The sequence below is a fragment of the Macrobrachium rosenbergii genome, chromosome 8, assembly GCF_040412425.1.
Source record: "Macrobrachium rosenbergii isolate ZJJX-2024 chromosome 8, ASM4041242v1, whole genome shotgun sequence".
Classification (NCBI taxonomy): Eukaryota; Metazoa; Arthropoda; class Malacostraca; order Decapoda; family Palaemonidae; genus Macrobrachium; species Macrobrachium rosenbergii.
This window is the reverse complement of record NC_089748.1, coordinates 70,650,532-70,666,999: the sequence shown is the minus strand read 5'-3', so window position 1 is coordinate 70,666,999 and position 16,468 is coordinate 70,650,532. Positions and strand designations below refer to the sequence as shown.

General features: G+C 36.1%; 1 long non-coding RNA gene across 1 annotated transcript; it reads right to left on the bottom strand.

Annotated features, from left to right (window-relative positions):
• Nucleotides 1-1,977: 1,977 nt before the first annotated feature.
• LOC136840965 (uncharacterized) lies at nt 1,978-15,844 on the bottom strand. The gene is made up of 2 exons (XR_010853804.1): nt 15,691-15,844; nt 1,978-3,584 (listed from the first exon to the last, which is right to left on the bottom strand). It is a non-coding gene; the product is annotated as an uncharacterized lncRNA (long non-coding RNA).
• Between the last annotated feature and the right edge of the window lie 624 nt (nt 15,845-16,468).

The window sequence follows — 16,468 nt, the reverse complement described above, 5'->3', positions numbered from 1 at the left end:
GCTGTTCTCTTAAGTAAATGCATTAATTTTGAAGTGGTTCCTCTTTTGCAAAATGACGTAGCGGTGTTTGGTCATAATTAGGTAAGGGATCAGAACGAGGAGTTTTAGCAGAGTTGCTGAAGTATTTCGTAGTATTTGGTCACTAAATCGTTACCTGGCAAATTATGTGAACAGTCGATTCCCCTTATAGTCATATTTTAATTGCACTGAGAACCTCCGCAACTTGTATTTAGGCAGGAGGTTCTAGGCAGTTTTTCATAATGTTCTTATGATTTTTTTTCCTCAAGTGACGTATGAACTTTTCAAAATTCACTAAGCCAACCAGGAAACTATTATCTCTTAAAAACTAGCGGTTCTTAATTTTATATTTTTGACGGCTATCTTTCCTCCACACAGACACACACATACAGTATATATATATTGTGTGTGTTTGTTTATGTGAAATATTCATATTTTGAAAGAAATTTTATTTAAAGAAATTTGTTATACTAAAAATATTGTCTATTTTTGTTTTACAAGGTAAGTAAAGATACCATAAGCGTAGTTAATCGCACCTTGAAGGCTTGCGTTTTTATCTCACGTGAAACGAGCCATTCAAGAATTTACAAAAAAATGATGGAGTTCAAGGTACGTGAAAAAGATATGAGAAGCCAGTTTCTTCTACGGATTAATCAACTGAGAGATTTACAACAACACTTTCTTGATACATTAAATTATGTATAAAGAAAGTGTCTTTTTGGCTGGTTTGTAAAAACAAGACGAATAAGGTAACCAATACGATACAGCCTTTCAGTAAACAAAACAAAAATGTAACATGACGAACAAAACATGATAATGCGGTATCTTGCTCCTGGAGTGGCTTATGCTAAAATATAAAACCAGTAAGTGACATTTCAGCTTGCAGCGTCAAGTCATCAAGGGACAAAGATAAAAACGGCTGATTCTGAAAAATTCCAATTTCTACTTGTGTTACCTCTATATTGAAGGAAATAAAAAGCGAACTAAATTCTGGGTAAATTCAGAGAATTAGATGACTGAATGCATCTAAAAAAATATTGCACTACTTTTTGAAAAAAAGCACCCTTCAATATTTAGACGGATGAAAACGTTTCTTCTGTCGTGTCTGAAGACCTCAGGGCAAAGAGGTTCCGTTACACAAGCTGGAGTCTGACGGGACCCTGTGGAGACACGATAAAGAGGTACTTGGTACGAAGGACCCGAGGGGCCCAAGAGCTCTCGATTCTGCCGAGCGTACTCCGTACCAACTCACACCACTGACGTGGTTCTCCTCGCCTCCCTCGGGGCTTCGTGTCAAAAGCCTCTACATCTCTCTGTTCCTCCTCCTAGAGAGTCTTTTGCTCCCTCCCGGCCTTCCATAAACGAAATGAGCTTCAGGTCAGGTGATCTCCAGTCAAACGTGCCGTCAAAGGGCTTACTAGTCTTTAAATAACGGTATCTTTTTAAGTTACCTTTGGATTTCAGCCACAAGAACACACACACACACACACACACACACACACACACACACACACAGAGAGAGAGAGAGAGAGAGAGAGAGAGAGAGAGAGAGAGAGAGAGAGAGATCACTAGATTCTTATATCTGACTCATCAAACCAAGCTGTGAGCAAACTATGCTTATCAGAATACGGATTGGTTACAAAATTCCTTCAAGTTTTGTTAATAAGAGAGAGTGTGATACGGTTCATTTGCAAACGATTTAAAAATATTCGTGAGCTCGCGCGCGCACACCACACACACACACACACACACACACACACACACACACACGCACGCACACACACACACACACACATATATATATATATATATATATATATATATATATATATTGTTATGAACTCCATTTGGGTTAATCAGGGTCTTTAAAATAAAAAAAAAATTTAAAAGATCGGGACCGAGAAATCTGGCAGAAATTGAGGCCGACAAAGGAGGAAGGAGTTAAACAAAACCAAATGGTGGCCTTAAACTAAATTATTATTAACAAAATTTACAGGAAGAGTCATTTACATTTTTACAAAAATGAGTCAGTATAAAAATTTAGACAAATGAGTCAGTAAATAAATCAATAAACAATACAAAATGAGCCAGTACTTCAAACCATTACAAAACAAATCATCAACAGTGTAATCAAGTTACTTCAAATGGACAAAAATCAAATAAACATCATAAGTGACCATTAACAGTGCAAGCATTACATTTATGAGAGTCAGTAAAAATAATGCAAACGTATTAAATCTCAAATTTTCTTACGAACCAAAAGCAACAAGTCCAGATAAGTTATTACATGAATAACAACACTAATGAGGCAAGCTTAAACACACAAACTAGGATCATTACATAAATGATCAAATAAAACTAGCAGCACAGTTAAAGGAAGTCAGTAAAAATATGTAAAACCTATGACTTCAGTAATTAAATCTGAATTTACAGATAAAGCAAAAGCAACAGCAAAAACAACCTGTCCAATGCAATCATTACATGATAAACAATTAGGCTACACACATTCCTGTTTAAGCCCTCACATTGAAATGTTAATGAAACATAACCAAAAAAAATATACATTATACAATTATGCTTAACAGGCAATAAGATACCCCCAATTATTGAAATAAATACAACTACAACAGGGTCACCAAATACAACAACAGCAGGGCTAAAAAATACAACCACAACAGGGTTAAATACGACCACAGCAGGGCCAACAAATATGATAATTAAATCTCAAAAAGGCTAACAAATACAGCCACAACAGGGTTAACAACCTCAATAACCACAACAGGATTAACAACCTCAATAACCACAACAGGGTTAACCTCAATAACCATAACAGGGCTAACAAACATAACCACAACAGGGCTAATGAATATAACCATAACAGGGCCAACAATGCAGAGGTGAACTTCTGAAACATGCAAGGCTGCAATACTGAGACGAGGTCCCACACACAGACGAGTTGAACTTCTGAAACATGTGAGGCTGCAATACTTCAATGAGGTCACAAACACAGATGAGTTGAACTTCCAAAACATGTGAGGCTGCAATACTCAAATGAGGTCACACACACACGCACAGATGAGTTGAACCTCCAAAACATGCGAGGCTGCAATACTCGGACGAGATCCCACACACAGATGAGTTGGGACAGCCACATGCTGCCAACAGGGACAAAGTCACACTCCAGACGAACTCAGGTGAGTTACCGAGATAGCCACTTGCCACCAACAGGGATGAAACCACTCACATGCACACACACAGATGAGCTCTGACGAGTTGTTGAGGCATAATGCAACATACGGATGTGGCCAAACACTGATGAGGTTATTCCAAAGGATGTGGATCTAGAAAAGTCGTCCATCCCAAACGGACTTTCAGGTAATCATATCTGCTGCTGCTCCAAAACTGACTCTCAGCCACTGACTCTCAGGTAAGCATACCTGCTGCTGCTACCCAACTGCTGACTCCTTGCTATCCAATTACTGACTCTGTGCTACTCCCATACTGACTCTCCGCTAGTGACTTACTGACTCACTAAGTCAGACACTGTCCAATGGACATCAACTCACCTAAAAAAAAAAAAAAAACAAGAGAACAGGTGAAACAATCAACACAAAGAGAACAGTAGAATACAATTGTTCCAAGAAAACAACCACTTAACCTGACTATATATATATATATATATATATATATATATATATATATATATATATATATATATATAGTATATATATATATATATATATATGTATATATATATATAAATATATATATAAATATATATAAATATATATATATATATATATATATATATATATATATATATATATATATATAAAATATATATAAATAAAATATACATATATATATATATATATATATATATATATATTATATATATATATATATATATATATATATATATATATATATATATATATATATATATATATATATATATATATATATATATATATATATATATATAATATTGCAATAGGTGGAACCTCTTTCCAAGCCACCTCACCTGTTTTTACATTTGTAATGTAATGAGAAAGAACTAAAATTCATTTCAGTTGTTTTAATTACTAGAACTGTGGATTTCCACTCGCCCTTCATAAACTCTCTCCTTCATTCCCAAAATGGTTAAGCCTAAATGACTGTCTAAGGCCTTGCTCCAGGTGACCTTTCATCTTCTTGTTCAAAGCTGGCAAAGGCCATGAGCCAACAAAAGAGAAAGGCTTGCCTGCCAGGTAAACCTTCTGTACAGGGTTTAACTGATGCCATTGGTCTATAAAGAAAAGACGAAGATTGATCTTTTGTTCCATCTACACAGATTTGAAGGGGGAGGTTTTTTATCAACAATGCAATGGCAATCAAAGAGAAAGCTCAGGACGCCACAAGGACAGACGTCCTGCCCTGACCCTCTAACCTTCCACATGTTTGATCCCCAGGTTCGAACCACTTTGTAGTGTTTAATTCCCTCCTCCATCGCCAGTGCCATCAGGGTGGTCTCATCTTGAAGAAAATGTAACTGAATAACGTTTCTTATTCACGATTCCTGTTATTTCTCTGTCTGATTTTAATTTATTTTCCATTTTAATCACAGTAATTTGTGTTGGAGCATTCAGTGTTAACGTAATTATGCATTTAGTGTTTTTTTTGTCACCATCTGTGCATTCCCTCAGTTGCCTTTGAGCGCTTATTATGGCAATCGTCTTGCATATATTGCAGAGAGCCTCAAGGAATCACGCTCTATCCCATGGACAGACGGTCCTTCTGCAGTGTTTCCTGAAGACATCCTCGGTGTAGAATAGTTATCCTGTGTAGGATTCATTCATTTAGCAGGCCCTTATCATTACCTGCCCACTAATTCGTCATTCTCCTGATCTGTGTTTGTTATGTAAATATAATTGTTAAGAGAACCCTTGATTTCACATGAAGAAGGCCCTAAGCCACAGATTTTCCCTGCTTTGTCTACAGTTGCCCTAATATTGAGTCAGATGTGTGATAAATACAGTACATTTCTTGATAATCATTCATCTGTTAAGAATCAAGTAAGTATCCTTGGAATAACATTTAGTTATATATATATATATATATATATATATATATATATATATATATATATATATATATATATCTATATATATATATATATGTTAGATCTTTATTTGTTCTATGGCGATTTAATTCAGGTTACCTGTTTATTTGCGTTAGCACCTCTCCTCCTCTTATTTTAATTGTTGACATCTGTGGTGGCGTGCCCAACTTTTAGTCAGGTTGGGCAGCAGTGTGAACAGGTTGTTCTCTTGGGGATGAGAACTTTTGAGTACCAGCAGCAGTTCGACTTTGAAGGCGTTTCTTGGGCAGCCGGTGTTTGGGCCCAGACTAGCACCAACGAAGATGGTTGTTTGTTGGCCGCAGGTGGAGTGTCGGCAGTTTTGCTCGGTGCAGTGGCCGTGTCCTTTGTATTTTGGCGAGACGGCAGCAGATCGCCGTGATAATGGCCTGTTGTCGTTAGTTGGTGGACTTCGCTGGAGATGGCTTTTTTTGTATCGACTCTGCTGGTACTTCTTTTTTATAAAGTAATACTGCTTTATTTTTGTGTTCATGCCCGGAACTCATTTTGTTATGGTTTTTTTTTTATTTGGTTTAATATTAATAAATCTATTTTTTATAACCATTTCCTGTATTTTGTTATTCCTCCTTCCGAGCTGTCGATTAGCCAGAGCAGCCCCAATAGTTTTTCCATCTATAAAGATCCTGTATTTTTCTTAAGGGCCGAAAACCTCGGTTCTTAACATTGGCGACCGTGACAGGATTGGCTCTGCTCTGGTTGTCGGAGTTTTCCCACATTGGAGGAGGAGGGTTATTTTGAAAAAAAAAAAAATTTAATTTTTTTTTTTCCGGGGAAGGTGTTAGGATCTTTGGTTGTTTTAGCAGTTACCTGTTTATTTATTTGGCTAATCCTCTCCTCCCCTCTTATTTTCACAGGATTGTTCGTCTGTGGTGGCGTGGCGCCAACTTTTAGTCATCTGTAACGAGTCAGGTTGTTTGTTATGGATGAAACTTTTGAGTACCAGCAGCAGTTCGACTTTGAAGACGTTTCTTGGGCAGCCGGTGTTTAAGAGCAGCGCACCAACAAAGATGGTTACAGGTGGAGACCCTTCGGCAGTTTTGGCTCGGGTGCAGTGGCCCGTGTCCTTTGTATTTTGGCGAGACGGCAGCAGGACGTCGCCGATAATACGACCTGTTGTCGTTAGTTGGTGGACTTCGCTGGAGATGGCTTTTTTCTATCGACTGCTGCTGGTACTTCTTTTTATATAAAGTAATACTGCTTTATTTTTTGTGTCATGTCTGGACCTGGCTCATTTTGTTATGGTTTTCTTTTATTTAAGATTATTAAGTTTAATATTAATAAATCTATTTTTATAACCATTTCCTGTATTTGTTATTCCTCCTTCTTTTTGTGTTGCTGTCGATTAGCCAGAGCATCAATAGTTTTTCCATCTATAAAGATCCTGTGTTTTTCTTGTTCTAACAATATATATATATATATATATATATATATATATATATATATATATATATATATATATATATATATATATATATATATATATATATATATAAATATTCTGCTGTTCGCCCTCTATGCATTTTTATTGTAGAAATAAAATAATGCGAACAAAGACAAGAATGCGTCTTCGTATATGCAGGGAAAGGCTGGGTATTTAAAAAAAATAACGTCTTTAGCAGAAATAGGTTAGCATTAAGGACCTAACCCACAGAGAGGGTTTTCACCCAGTAACCTCTAGTGAAGGTGGTCTTAAGCTTCTTTCTGCTTTGGCCTATTCTATGTACTGGCGATGTTTGTCCAAATTTCAGACTGCCCCAAGGCATAGGCCTCTGACGCTACAGCTGCCCTGCCTGACCGGAGACGGGTCAGAGAGAGACTGTTTAGCGTGCAAGACACACGCGTTGTGTGTAACTAATTTCTTTGTACTTGCCCTCTTACTGTTTTCATTGGTATTAGTGAGCGGAGACAAATTGGGAAGTAAGGGGGTTTAATGTAATCCATGTGTTGCAGGGTAACCATTTATCCCTTGTATTGTGGTTCCCCGGCTGGCAGCCTTATTCCATTAAGTAATTGTCTTTCTTTGAGGTTAACTTTTAGCCTTAAATGATAGGTTACAGGTGTCCTTGACAACTCAGGTCCTCATAAATTACGTTTTAATTAATAAACTCATCAGCCAAGCCTCCACATGTAACTATATATATATATATATATATATATATATATATATATATATATATATATATATATATATATATATATATATATATATATATATATATATATCATGGGCAAAAGTGATGAAATCACAAAAGGGATAGTAAAGCCCAGCCACAAGAGACAGATATGGAGGTCAGGGGATACAGAGGAAGGGGTAGGGCGTAGGACTTTGCACCACAACCTGATAAGTTATGATGAGAGTGAAAAGTAGAAGTAGGAGTCTTTTCTCAAACAGTTTAGAAGGCGAGTGCCATTATAATATGCACAACGCTAACCATACATGAAGAGATAGACACTGGCACTTTGTCTAGCATGACAATTTGAAGACATAGTAAATGTATCCGCTCAGAAGCACGCGATCACATAAACGCAACCCATCTTTGTGGCTAACATTTTTTTATTTTTCTTCTTTGTTGTTGGGAATAATATGGACGAACTCATTCCGACTGTTGCTGTTGCGGAGACTAGAGTAATGTTCAACAAAAACCTGGGCTGGGTCAGTGTTGGGTGGTACTGGAATTAGGGGCTCTTGCATAATGTTCACATCATCAGCAGTGGTTCATCCAAACCAGAGCCTATTCAATATGCGTATTATAATGGCACTCACTTTCTATACTGATTGAGAAAAGACTCCTACTTCTACTTTTTACTTTTATCATAATTTATCAGGTTGCGGTGTAAAGCCCTACACCCTACCCTTTGCTCTCGGCTAGCAAGCTGTTGGCCCAGTGTTCGAATCTCCAACCGGCCAATGAAGAAGTACAGGAATTTATTTCTGGTGATAGAAATTCATTTCTTGTTATAATGTGGTTCGGATTCCACAATAGGCTGTAGGTCCCGTTGCTAGGTAACCAGTTGGTTCTTAGCCACGTAAAATAAATCCAATCCTTCGGGCCAGCCCTAGGAGAGCTGTTAATCAGCTCAGTGGTCTGGTTAAACTAAGGTATACTTACTTTTTTTTGTACCCTCTGACCTTCATATCTGTCTCTCGTGGTTGGGCTTTACTACCCCTTTTGTGATTCCAACACTTTTTGCCCGTGATTTCAGTCCTTTCTTTGCAATGGCAACGCCCTAGATCGAGAAAAATGTGGTAACCAAGGAATGGGGGTTATAATTTGCCAAACATAGTTTTCTTAGACCTATGTGGGTTTTCCGTGATTATGGTCAGCTCAGCTAGTTGGCTGCATACTTATTCAATATATATATATATATATATATATATATATATATATATATATATATATATATATATATATATATATATATATATAAATATATATATATATATAATATATATATATATATATATATATATATATATATATATATATAATCAGTAAGCTGCAAACGTCCTTTAATATATTCGCTTATCGAAATAATATATTTCATATATGTTACCGAAGGGGAATTTTTTAGTTGATAATAGTTGTCGTCTTCGTGGCTCGAACCAGCGAAGGACAAGAAAAACACGTCCACTGTAGTCCTGAGTTCTTGTCCTTCGCTGGTTAACGAGGACGAACTTATTATCAATATCCCCTTTCGGTAAAATATTATATGAAAATATATTATTTCCGAGGAAGAGCGAATTGAATATTAAAGGACGTTTGCAGCTTACTGATTGTATATGAATCACGGTGATGTGATAAAAAAGTCATATATATATATATATATAAATATATATATATATATATATATATATATATATATATATATATATATATATATATATATATATATATATATATATATATATATATTGTATAAGTACACAAAACCCTGACTTTGGCCCTTTGTAACTGGAAAATTCAACCGATTGGAATGAAACTTTGGCTATAGAGGTTTTCCACTAAGGTCTGTAATCGTCGCAAATTTCATCGAAATCCCTTCAGTCGTTCTGGAGATCCAGATATCGATCTTTGGCGTTCAGGGGGTGTGGTAAGGGTGGGCGGGTGAGGGACTACATATCTGTAGAGCAATAACGGTAAAAGATACAACCCTGATACTTCGTTTTTCTGAAGCTCGTATTCTGGAGGGGTGCCTTTCGGGATTTGTTTTTTGACCGGTATATTGATTTTTTACTCACTTCAGGATCGAACCCTAGTCTCTCAAATGAAAGGCCAGGGCGCTGTCATCTGACTCATAAATAGATAAAAAAATAAATATGTACACACTTTTTTTCAAATGGACATATTTGACATTTGGGTAATTTTCAATTGTTCAACTGCTATTATATATTAATATATTCTTTTACTGTTGGATGTTTTTAGTTAAAACTGCTATATACATATGTTTATTTTTATATATTGTAAACTGTTTTTCTTTCGTTAATATAAGATGAAACTGTTGGGCATATTTATGTATTTTGATATGCATAATACTGGTAATCTTCTTCGACGATGTATTATTCAGTTCTATTTATATATGAAAATGTAAATATATAACATAATAAATATATAATACTATATATTCAGTTATAAATATAAATGAATATATGTAAATGTTTAAAATATGCCCAACAGTTTCGTCCTCCAGTGGACCTCTTCTTGGAGCGTTTATTAACGAAAGAAAAACAGTTTACAATGTATGTAGCCAAGAAAGGCCTAAAATCTTAAACATATGAGATACCTTTACCAAAAACTAGCAGTTTTAACTAAAAACATCCAACAGTAAAAGAATATAATAATATACGAATAGCAGTTGAACAATTGAAAATTACCCAAATGTCAAATGAGGTAATATGTCCATTTGAAAAAAAAGTTAAGTATATCTTAGTTTAACCAGACCATTGAGCTGATTAACAGCTCTCCTAGGGCTGGCCCGAAGGATTAGATTTATTTTACGTGGCTAAGAACCAACTGATTACCTAGCAACGGGACCTACAGCTTATTGTGGAAGCCGAACCACATTATGACGAGAAATGAATTTCTATCACCAGAAATAAATTCCTCTACTTCTTCATTGGCCGGTCGGAGAGTCGAACGCTGGGCCAACGGCGTGCTAGCCGAGAGCTCTACCCACCCCTCCAAGTGAAGCAGCATAACGCTAAGTACATATTAACAAACGTATATTATATGATAGTTCATGGATAACATTATCCAAGAAGAGTTCTATTGGAGGACGAAACTGTTGGGCACATTCTAACCATTTACATATTTCATTTTCATGTGTGAAATAAAACAATGTATATGCATGGAATGTTTAAATGAATTAGCACTGTACGAATAAAGATACCTGTATCTCCTTTTTATGCGACGGAACGGGCATTAAAGTAGCTTTCTTAACCTGCAGCAGGCCTTAGAGGCCACCCTTAGAGAAACGGATGATTATAAGAACCAATAATAACGCGAGCTGTTGTTTTTCTTCAAGTATTCGGGCTCTCGCTCTGAGAAGGAAGGAAAGTCTCCTAGGCAGCAAATCACGGCAAGTGTGAATGATTGTACGCTGAGCAAAATGCATGTGTACGTATAAATAAAGACATTCATGTTTAAAAAGCGAAAGGAGAGATTCTTCTATAGCAAAAATAAACTTCTTGAAAAATAGTATGAGAGTTTCCATAACTTGGTACAGGACCTACAGCACTTTATCACTTGGAAAAAAAAAAAACGAAGCGGGAGATGCGAGAATCTTCTCGGGATATAGCCTATTTCTTTTTTTATCGACGCGACAGACGAAGTCAATGGCCTTCAGTGTTTAATGGAAGGAGTCTGGTCATTGAATAATTGTTTTTAATATCTTATTGTTGGTCAAGCTTCAACCCTGGGACGGAGAATGAAGTAACGAACTAAAGAATGAAATAAATGAAAGATGTAAAGAAAAACAAATAAACTGTTAATAGAGACTCATGCGAGCCTGCGTAATAAAAACGCAAATGCAACCAGTTTGGGCTTCTGGAGTTCCACCGATACAGCTCCTTGACGGCTTGCAAGGTTGTTCAAGCAAATTATTAAGTCCGGTCTCAAGAATAAGGCGAGTGAGTCTGATATGGAAGCATCATCAATCAAAGCAGCCGAAAGCAAGCGGCTGGAAAATTTCGAAATAAGGATTGGGGGAAGGATTCTTACAGGTCTTATCATCCCGTTATGGGCCCTTAATTGGGCTCTCCTTGGGATATGACGCCCTGAAAATTCGAATTTTCTCGGGAGGCTACGCCTATGTTTTCATCTTTGTTTCCCACTCTTTGCTCGGGGTATCGGATAAAATCAGAGTCGAAGGCCCTAAGGTTAAGGACTTTTCTTTATGAACGTAGGCCTATTACTCTGAGGTCCCTTCGAGACTGGATGGTGAAGATTGTCTCCAGTGATAAAGTGCTGGAGATCTGTACCAGTTTGTGGAAATTCTCTATTTTTTTAACAAGTTTATTTTTAGTGTAGAAAAACCTCTCCCTCTTTCGATTTTTAAACGTGCACGTATTTATACGTAAACATGCATTTTGCATAGCGTAATTATAACGTACAATCATTACGATACAAACATCATTAATGACGAGTGCAAAACACATATCGAAATAACCAGGAAATAACGTTTTGACACGCATGCGTCTGTAATGTATATTTACGTATAAATACATGCATTTAAAAAGATAGAGAAAGAGATTTTATTAATGTAAAACACTCTCCACTTTCTCTGAAAGTTGTGTCAATACCAACTCTCACAAGTTTAGAACCTAGAAATACCGAGCTTGGTAAGTGAGGGTAGTGAGTGTTTTCATCTCAAAACGTTCGTGTACGTGTATGAGTGTGTGTGTCTATAAACACCTCTGGTCCAAATATGCAACTATACCAGAGAAATCTGATGCAAAACCGTCGCCCTCCTTGTCAAAATGTCAACGTAATAATTGTTTAACATGGAACTGTGAAACCGTGCACATGAATCTGAAAGAACCATGAATGCAAATTTCGACTTTGATTAATGAAATGCCTGTGCAATTGGAGACTAAACGACCAAAAATCACGCGTACTCGATTTTTTTCCCCCCGTATTTCTTGCCGTTTTTTAAACCATTAGTTTTTAAAGGGTCGCGGAGACGAATGCTTACATTTTGCGATGGTTTCCATTCATGAGAGAGAGAGAGAGAGAGAGAGAGAGAGATCATATCAAGTAACAGTTTCAAATGCTACTGTTGCTATATTACTACTAAAAAGGCCTTGCCTTTCAAGATTCCCACGATTATAGTGAAGGAAGCAATCACCTGAAAGCTGACACGATATTCCCTTACAATTTTATAAACAAGGCAGCTCTCTTAATGATTAAGATTAAACATTAAATATTAAGATGTTCAGAGATACTTTAACATTATCATTTCAAAAGACTAGCCCTGCTGTAGGTGTAAATCCTGACAGGTTTTGTCATTATATTTAGTTTTACCTGTGGGAGGGATCTACAGCCGTGGGATTTATCTCATATTACGAGGTTTTTTATTTATATATTGGTAATAATATTCTTGTCTTATAATTTCTTCCTTGTTTTGATGATAAGACCACAGGTTATTAATGGTTTTACAATTACTTTTAAGCACAATTAGATCAGATAGTTCAGCTTGAAATCATTTTCTTATTTGATAATGCTTGTTGTAAACACTTGTAATTTCAATGATGAAATATAAGCGAGAGAGAGAGAGAGAGAGAGAGAGAGAGAGAGAGAGAGAGAGAGAGAGAGAGAGAGATGAACAGAGGCCATGGTACCTGCTGGTAACTGGTACTTGGGTATAGCCAGCGTGTCACTGGCGAACCAACCCGCTGATGCCCGGATACATATTATGGAAAAATCATGACGAAGGCAATTTGCTTTGAGCTTTCTTTTTTTTCTTTCTACATCATCATAAATAATCATTATTGAGTTTTTCGTTGTTGATGCTCTTTCCTTTCTCTTTAATTGTTTTTCAAATTAATGTCTCTTCAAGTTTCTTGTTGTTTTCTAAATGTTGCTTATATTTTTTGTCTCTCCTTATATCTTTTGTCTCAAAATTCCCCTCTGACATCAGCTAATATTTAATCGATATATTTTTTGCAAGACCTAAACATATTTACCGTCATACGAAAACTGACTTCGTTTCGAGACGAGTCAAGAAACGTTATGATATATGATGGAGAAGAAAATCTAATGACGAGAAAGTACTAATTGGCTCTTTAAAACAAGTCCTATTATTAAATGTAACCCCCGTATAGCTGTATTAACCCGTTTTAATTTTTGTTCTTGCGTACCATTATTATTACCTTTGTAACCTTTCGTAATGAGCAACGTTCATATAGAGTAGGCCTGAGAGTGCACTGACGGGCCAATAAATCATCCATCGAATAGTGGAGAAAGGGAACATTTCTCAGGGCTATTTTAATGCCATCCATTTAACCCAAGTTAACGCTCTAAACTCTGGAATGACACGAGGTTTCAATCTAATTGGCTCAAACGGATTGTGTCAGTTCGATATTTGCGAAAACTTCATCTCTGTCCCAGTTTCTATCCCTTTCATTCACGATTCAAAAGGTTTTTCGTACTTTCATTTTGTAGTGATTCAGTATTACTAAAGTATCGGACCACATCCAATTTATACTCGAAGAAAGCGTTCTTGCGCTCATGAAATTCTAACACACGCACACACATGCAATGCACACACAAGATTTTGGGATGAATTATAAAAAATAGCGAGGTATACGTAAATCTCTCACTGAAATTAGCGTGACCATTCCTGCCTCACATATTTCGATCAAATTTCATGTCACGTGTTGCTAACAAGCTAACGAAGGTAATATCATAAAGCGTCAAAAACACGGAGTGGCGATCTTCCTGCCAAGCGGATGAACTCGGGCGGCCATATTGAAAGGTCTCGGTCCAGCTCACAGTACTATACTTCATTACTATTATTATTTTTACAATTATTATTTTTATATTTTTTACTGTTATTAATATTACTATTAATATTATTATTACTATTATTATTATTGTTGTTGCTGTTATTATTATTATTATTATTATTATTACTTGACCCAATTTCAGAGAAAGATTACCCTACAAAAACAGGGTAGCCAAAGCACTCCAACCAATGTAGTCAAAGCTTAAGCATCTGCTCTTGGATCTAAGCAATGTCTAGCATAAATGTTTCCTGTAAATTACGGGACTTTCTTTGCATACATTCTCTAAACATTAAGTAAACAGTAATATACAATCACTAAACACTCATACTCACTATACACTTGCACTCACACTTACTATACACTCACACTAACTAAACACACACACTTCCTTAAAATACATGCAGAATCCGTAGTCAAGGGGCTTAGCACTTGCTAGGTTCAGATTCTTAACCTTGCTGTTATCACTCTTAAAGGCTACTTTTTCCTTGCCGTGATGGTTCGACAACTTGTACCATAAATTATTTTTACATATTTGAAAACACCTTACCAAATGAATAATTTGAGGGCATATGTCTAGCCTAGGCTACCAGATTTCATCTTATTGCTATTACCAGTCTATGAGATATTTGGTTCGATGAAAACATACATTAAGCCAAGGTTTGTTACACAAAAAATACGAATATTTTTCACTTCGATTCGAGTAATAGAAGTTCTTTTCTAAGATTTGGTTAAGTCGTCCTAAACTACTTTCATGGTAATATGTTTAAAAGACGAGACGTTGACGAAACCAGTAACCTACACATCCACTTACTGCTAAGCCTTTTCAGTAACGGACAAACTCGTTTTTCTTTATATGATGTGGCTTATATAAGATGAATGAAGTTGCGATTTCAAAACTGAAGTCGCCAGTGCCCTTAAGTGCCACAATAATATGTTGAAAATATGACATATTGACACAGAAAGGATTTGCTACATATAAAAACCTCAACTATTTTAACTTAAAATCGAATAATTGGAGTTGTTTCCTACGTTTTGTTTGTGTCCTGAAACCTTTCTCCTCAAGTGTGACGTTTTGGAATTTCTGTTGAGAAACCACGTATGGTGATATATGTTAAACAACTCTTAACTTTGATGTTAAAACTGAAAACCTACAAGCTCACATACTGCAGAGATAATCCAATGACTGACAAAATTCAGCAGGTGTCCTTATGCACCACAGTAACATGCTTAAAAGACGAAACGAAACTGGCAACGGTTTGGTTGACACATCTAGTGTTACACCTTTAGGCCTACGTACTGCTAAGAATTTTTAATAACGATCACGTTTGTTTCTTACTTTATATCACGTAGCATGTACAATATTTATGATATTCTGATATCAAAATTAAATTGCCACTACATCTATGTGACACGATAATAGGCTGAACATATATGAGACATGTAAGAGAGAAAGCGGATCTACTGCATGACACATATCTTTGGCCAGCACAAAAGTAGGGATAAATAAAATCTATTATGCTTCGTTTACCTGTGAAATGTTATCCCATTTTCTCTTGAATACTTGTTTTTCCTATTTTGGCAACTATAAGCCGCGCATTGTACCATTATTGCGGTCAGGATAAAAAAAAAAAAATCGCAATCGCACTACGCCCTGCTCAATTTGCGTGGTTACCCGATCTTTCAAGATGGCCGCAAGGCTCTGCAGCGCCGAGTAGGTGGAAGGCCATCGAACTACGTAGTACTGGTATACAATCATTTCCAGATATTTTACCTTCTATGGGTAATATATGGCAATCTAAATCTGAAATTCACTTTGCTTATACCGCAGTCATTATTTTGATTTCTAAGAATTTTAATAACAAGTGTAGGGAAGTGTGTCAGGGATACCTTTCGGCTATGTCTAGGGGAGCTGTAATTCGTCACCTACTGTAGCCTGCGAGAAGGAGCCAGCTCAAGTTCCTGGTGTGAGAAGCAATTTGCTAGTGTGGAGGTCCTAAGGCAAAATAATAATAAATTTCTTTGATTTATGATTTTAAGGATATGTTAGCACTTATTAATGATAGTGCATACCACGTTTTGTTCTTCAAGTATAGTATTTATTTGAAATATTAAATGCTAGCCCTACTGAATAATATACCACATTTGATTAAATCAGTTATTTGCATAGTTCTGCTAATCTGATTTTTTCTGGTTGTATGGTCACAGTAATTTTCTTTTACATCAACTTCAATTTATTTCAAAGAAAATCGTGATCGTTATAGTATACTGAAAAATTAAGTTTTTAAACAGTATTTTTGATCTTATAT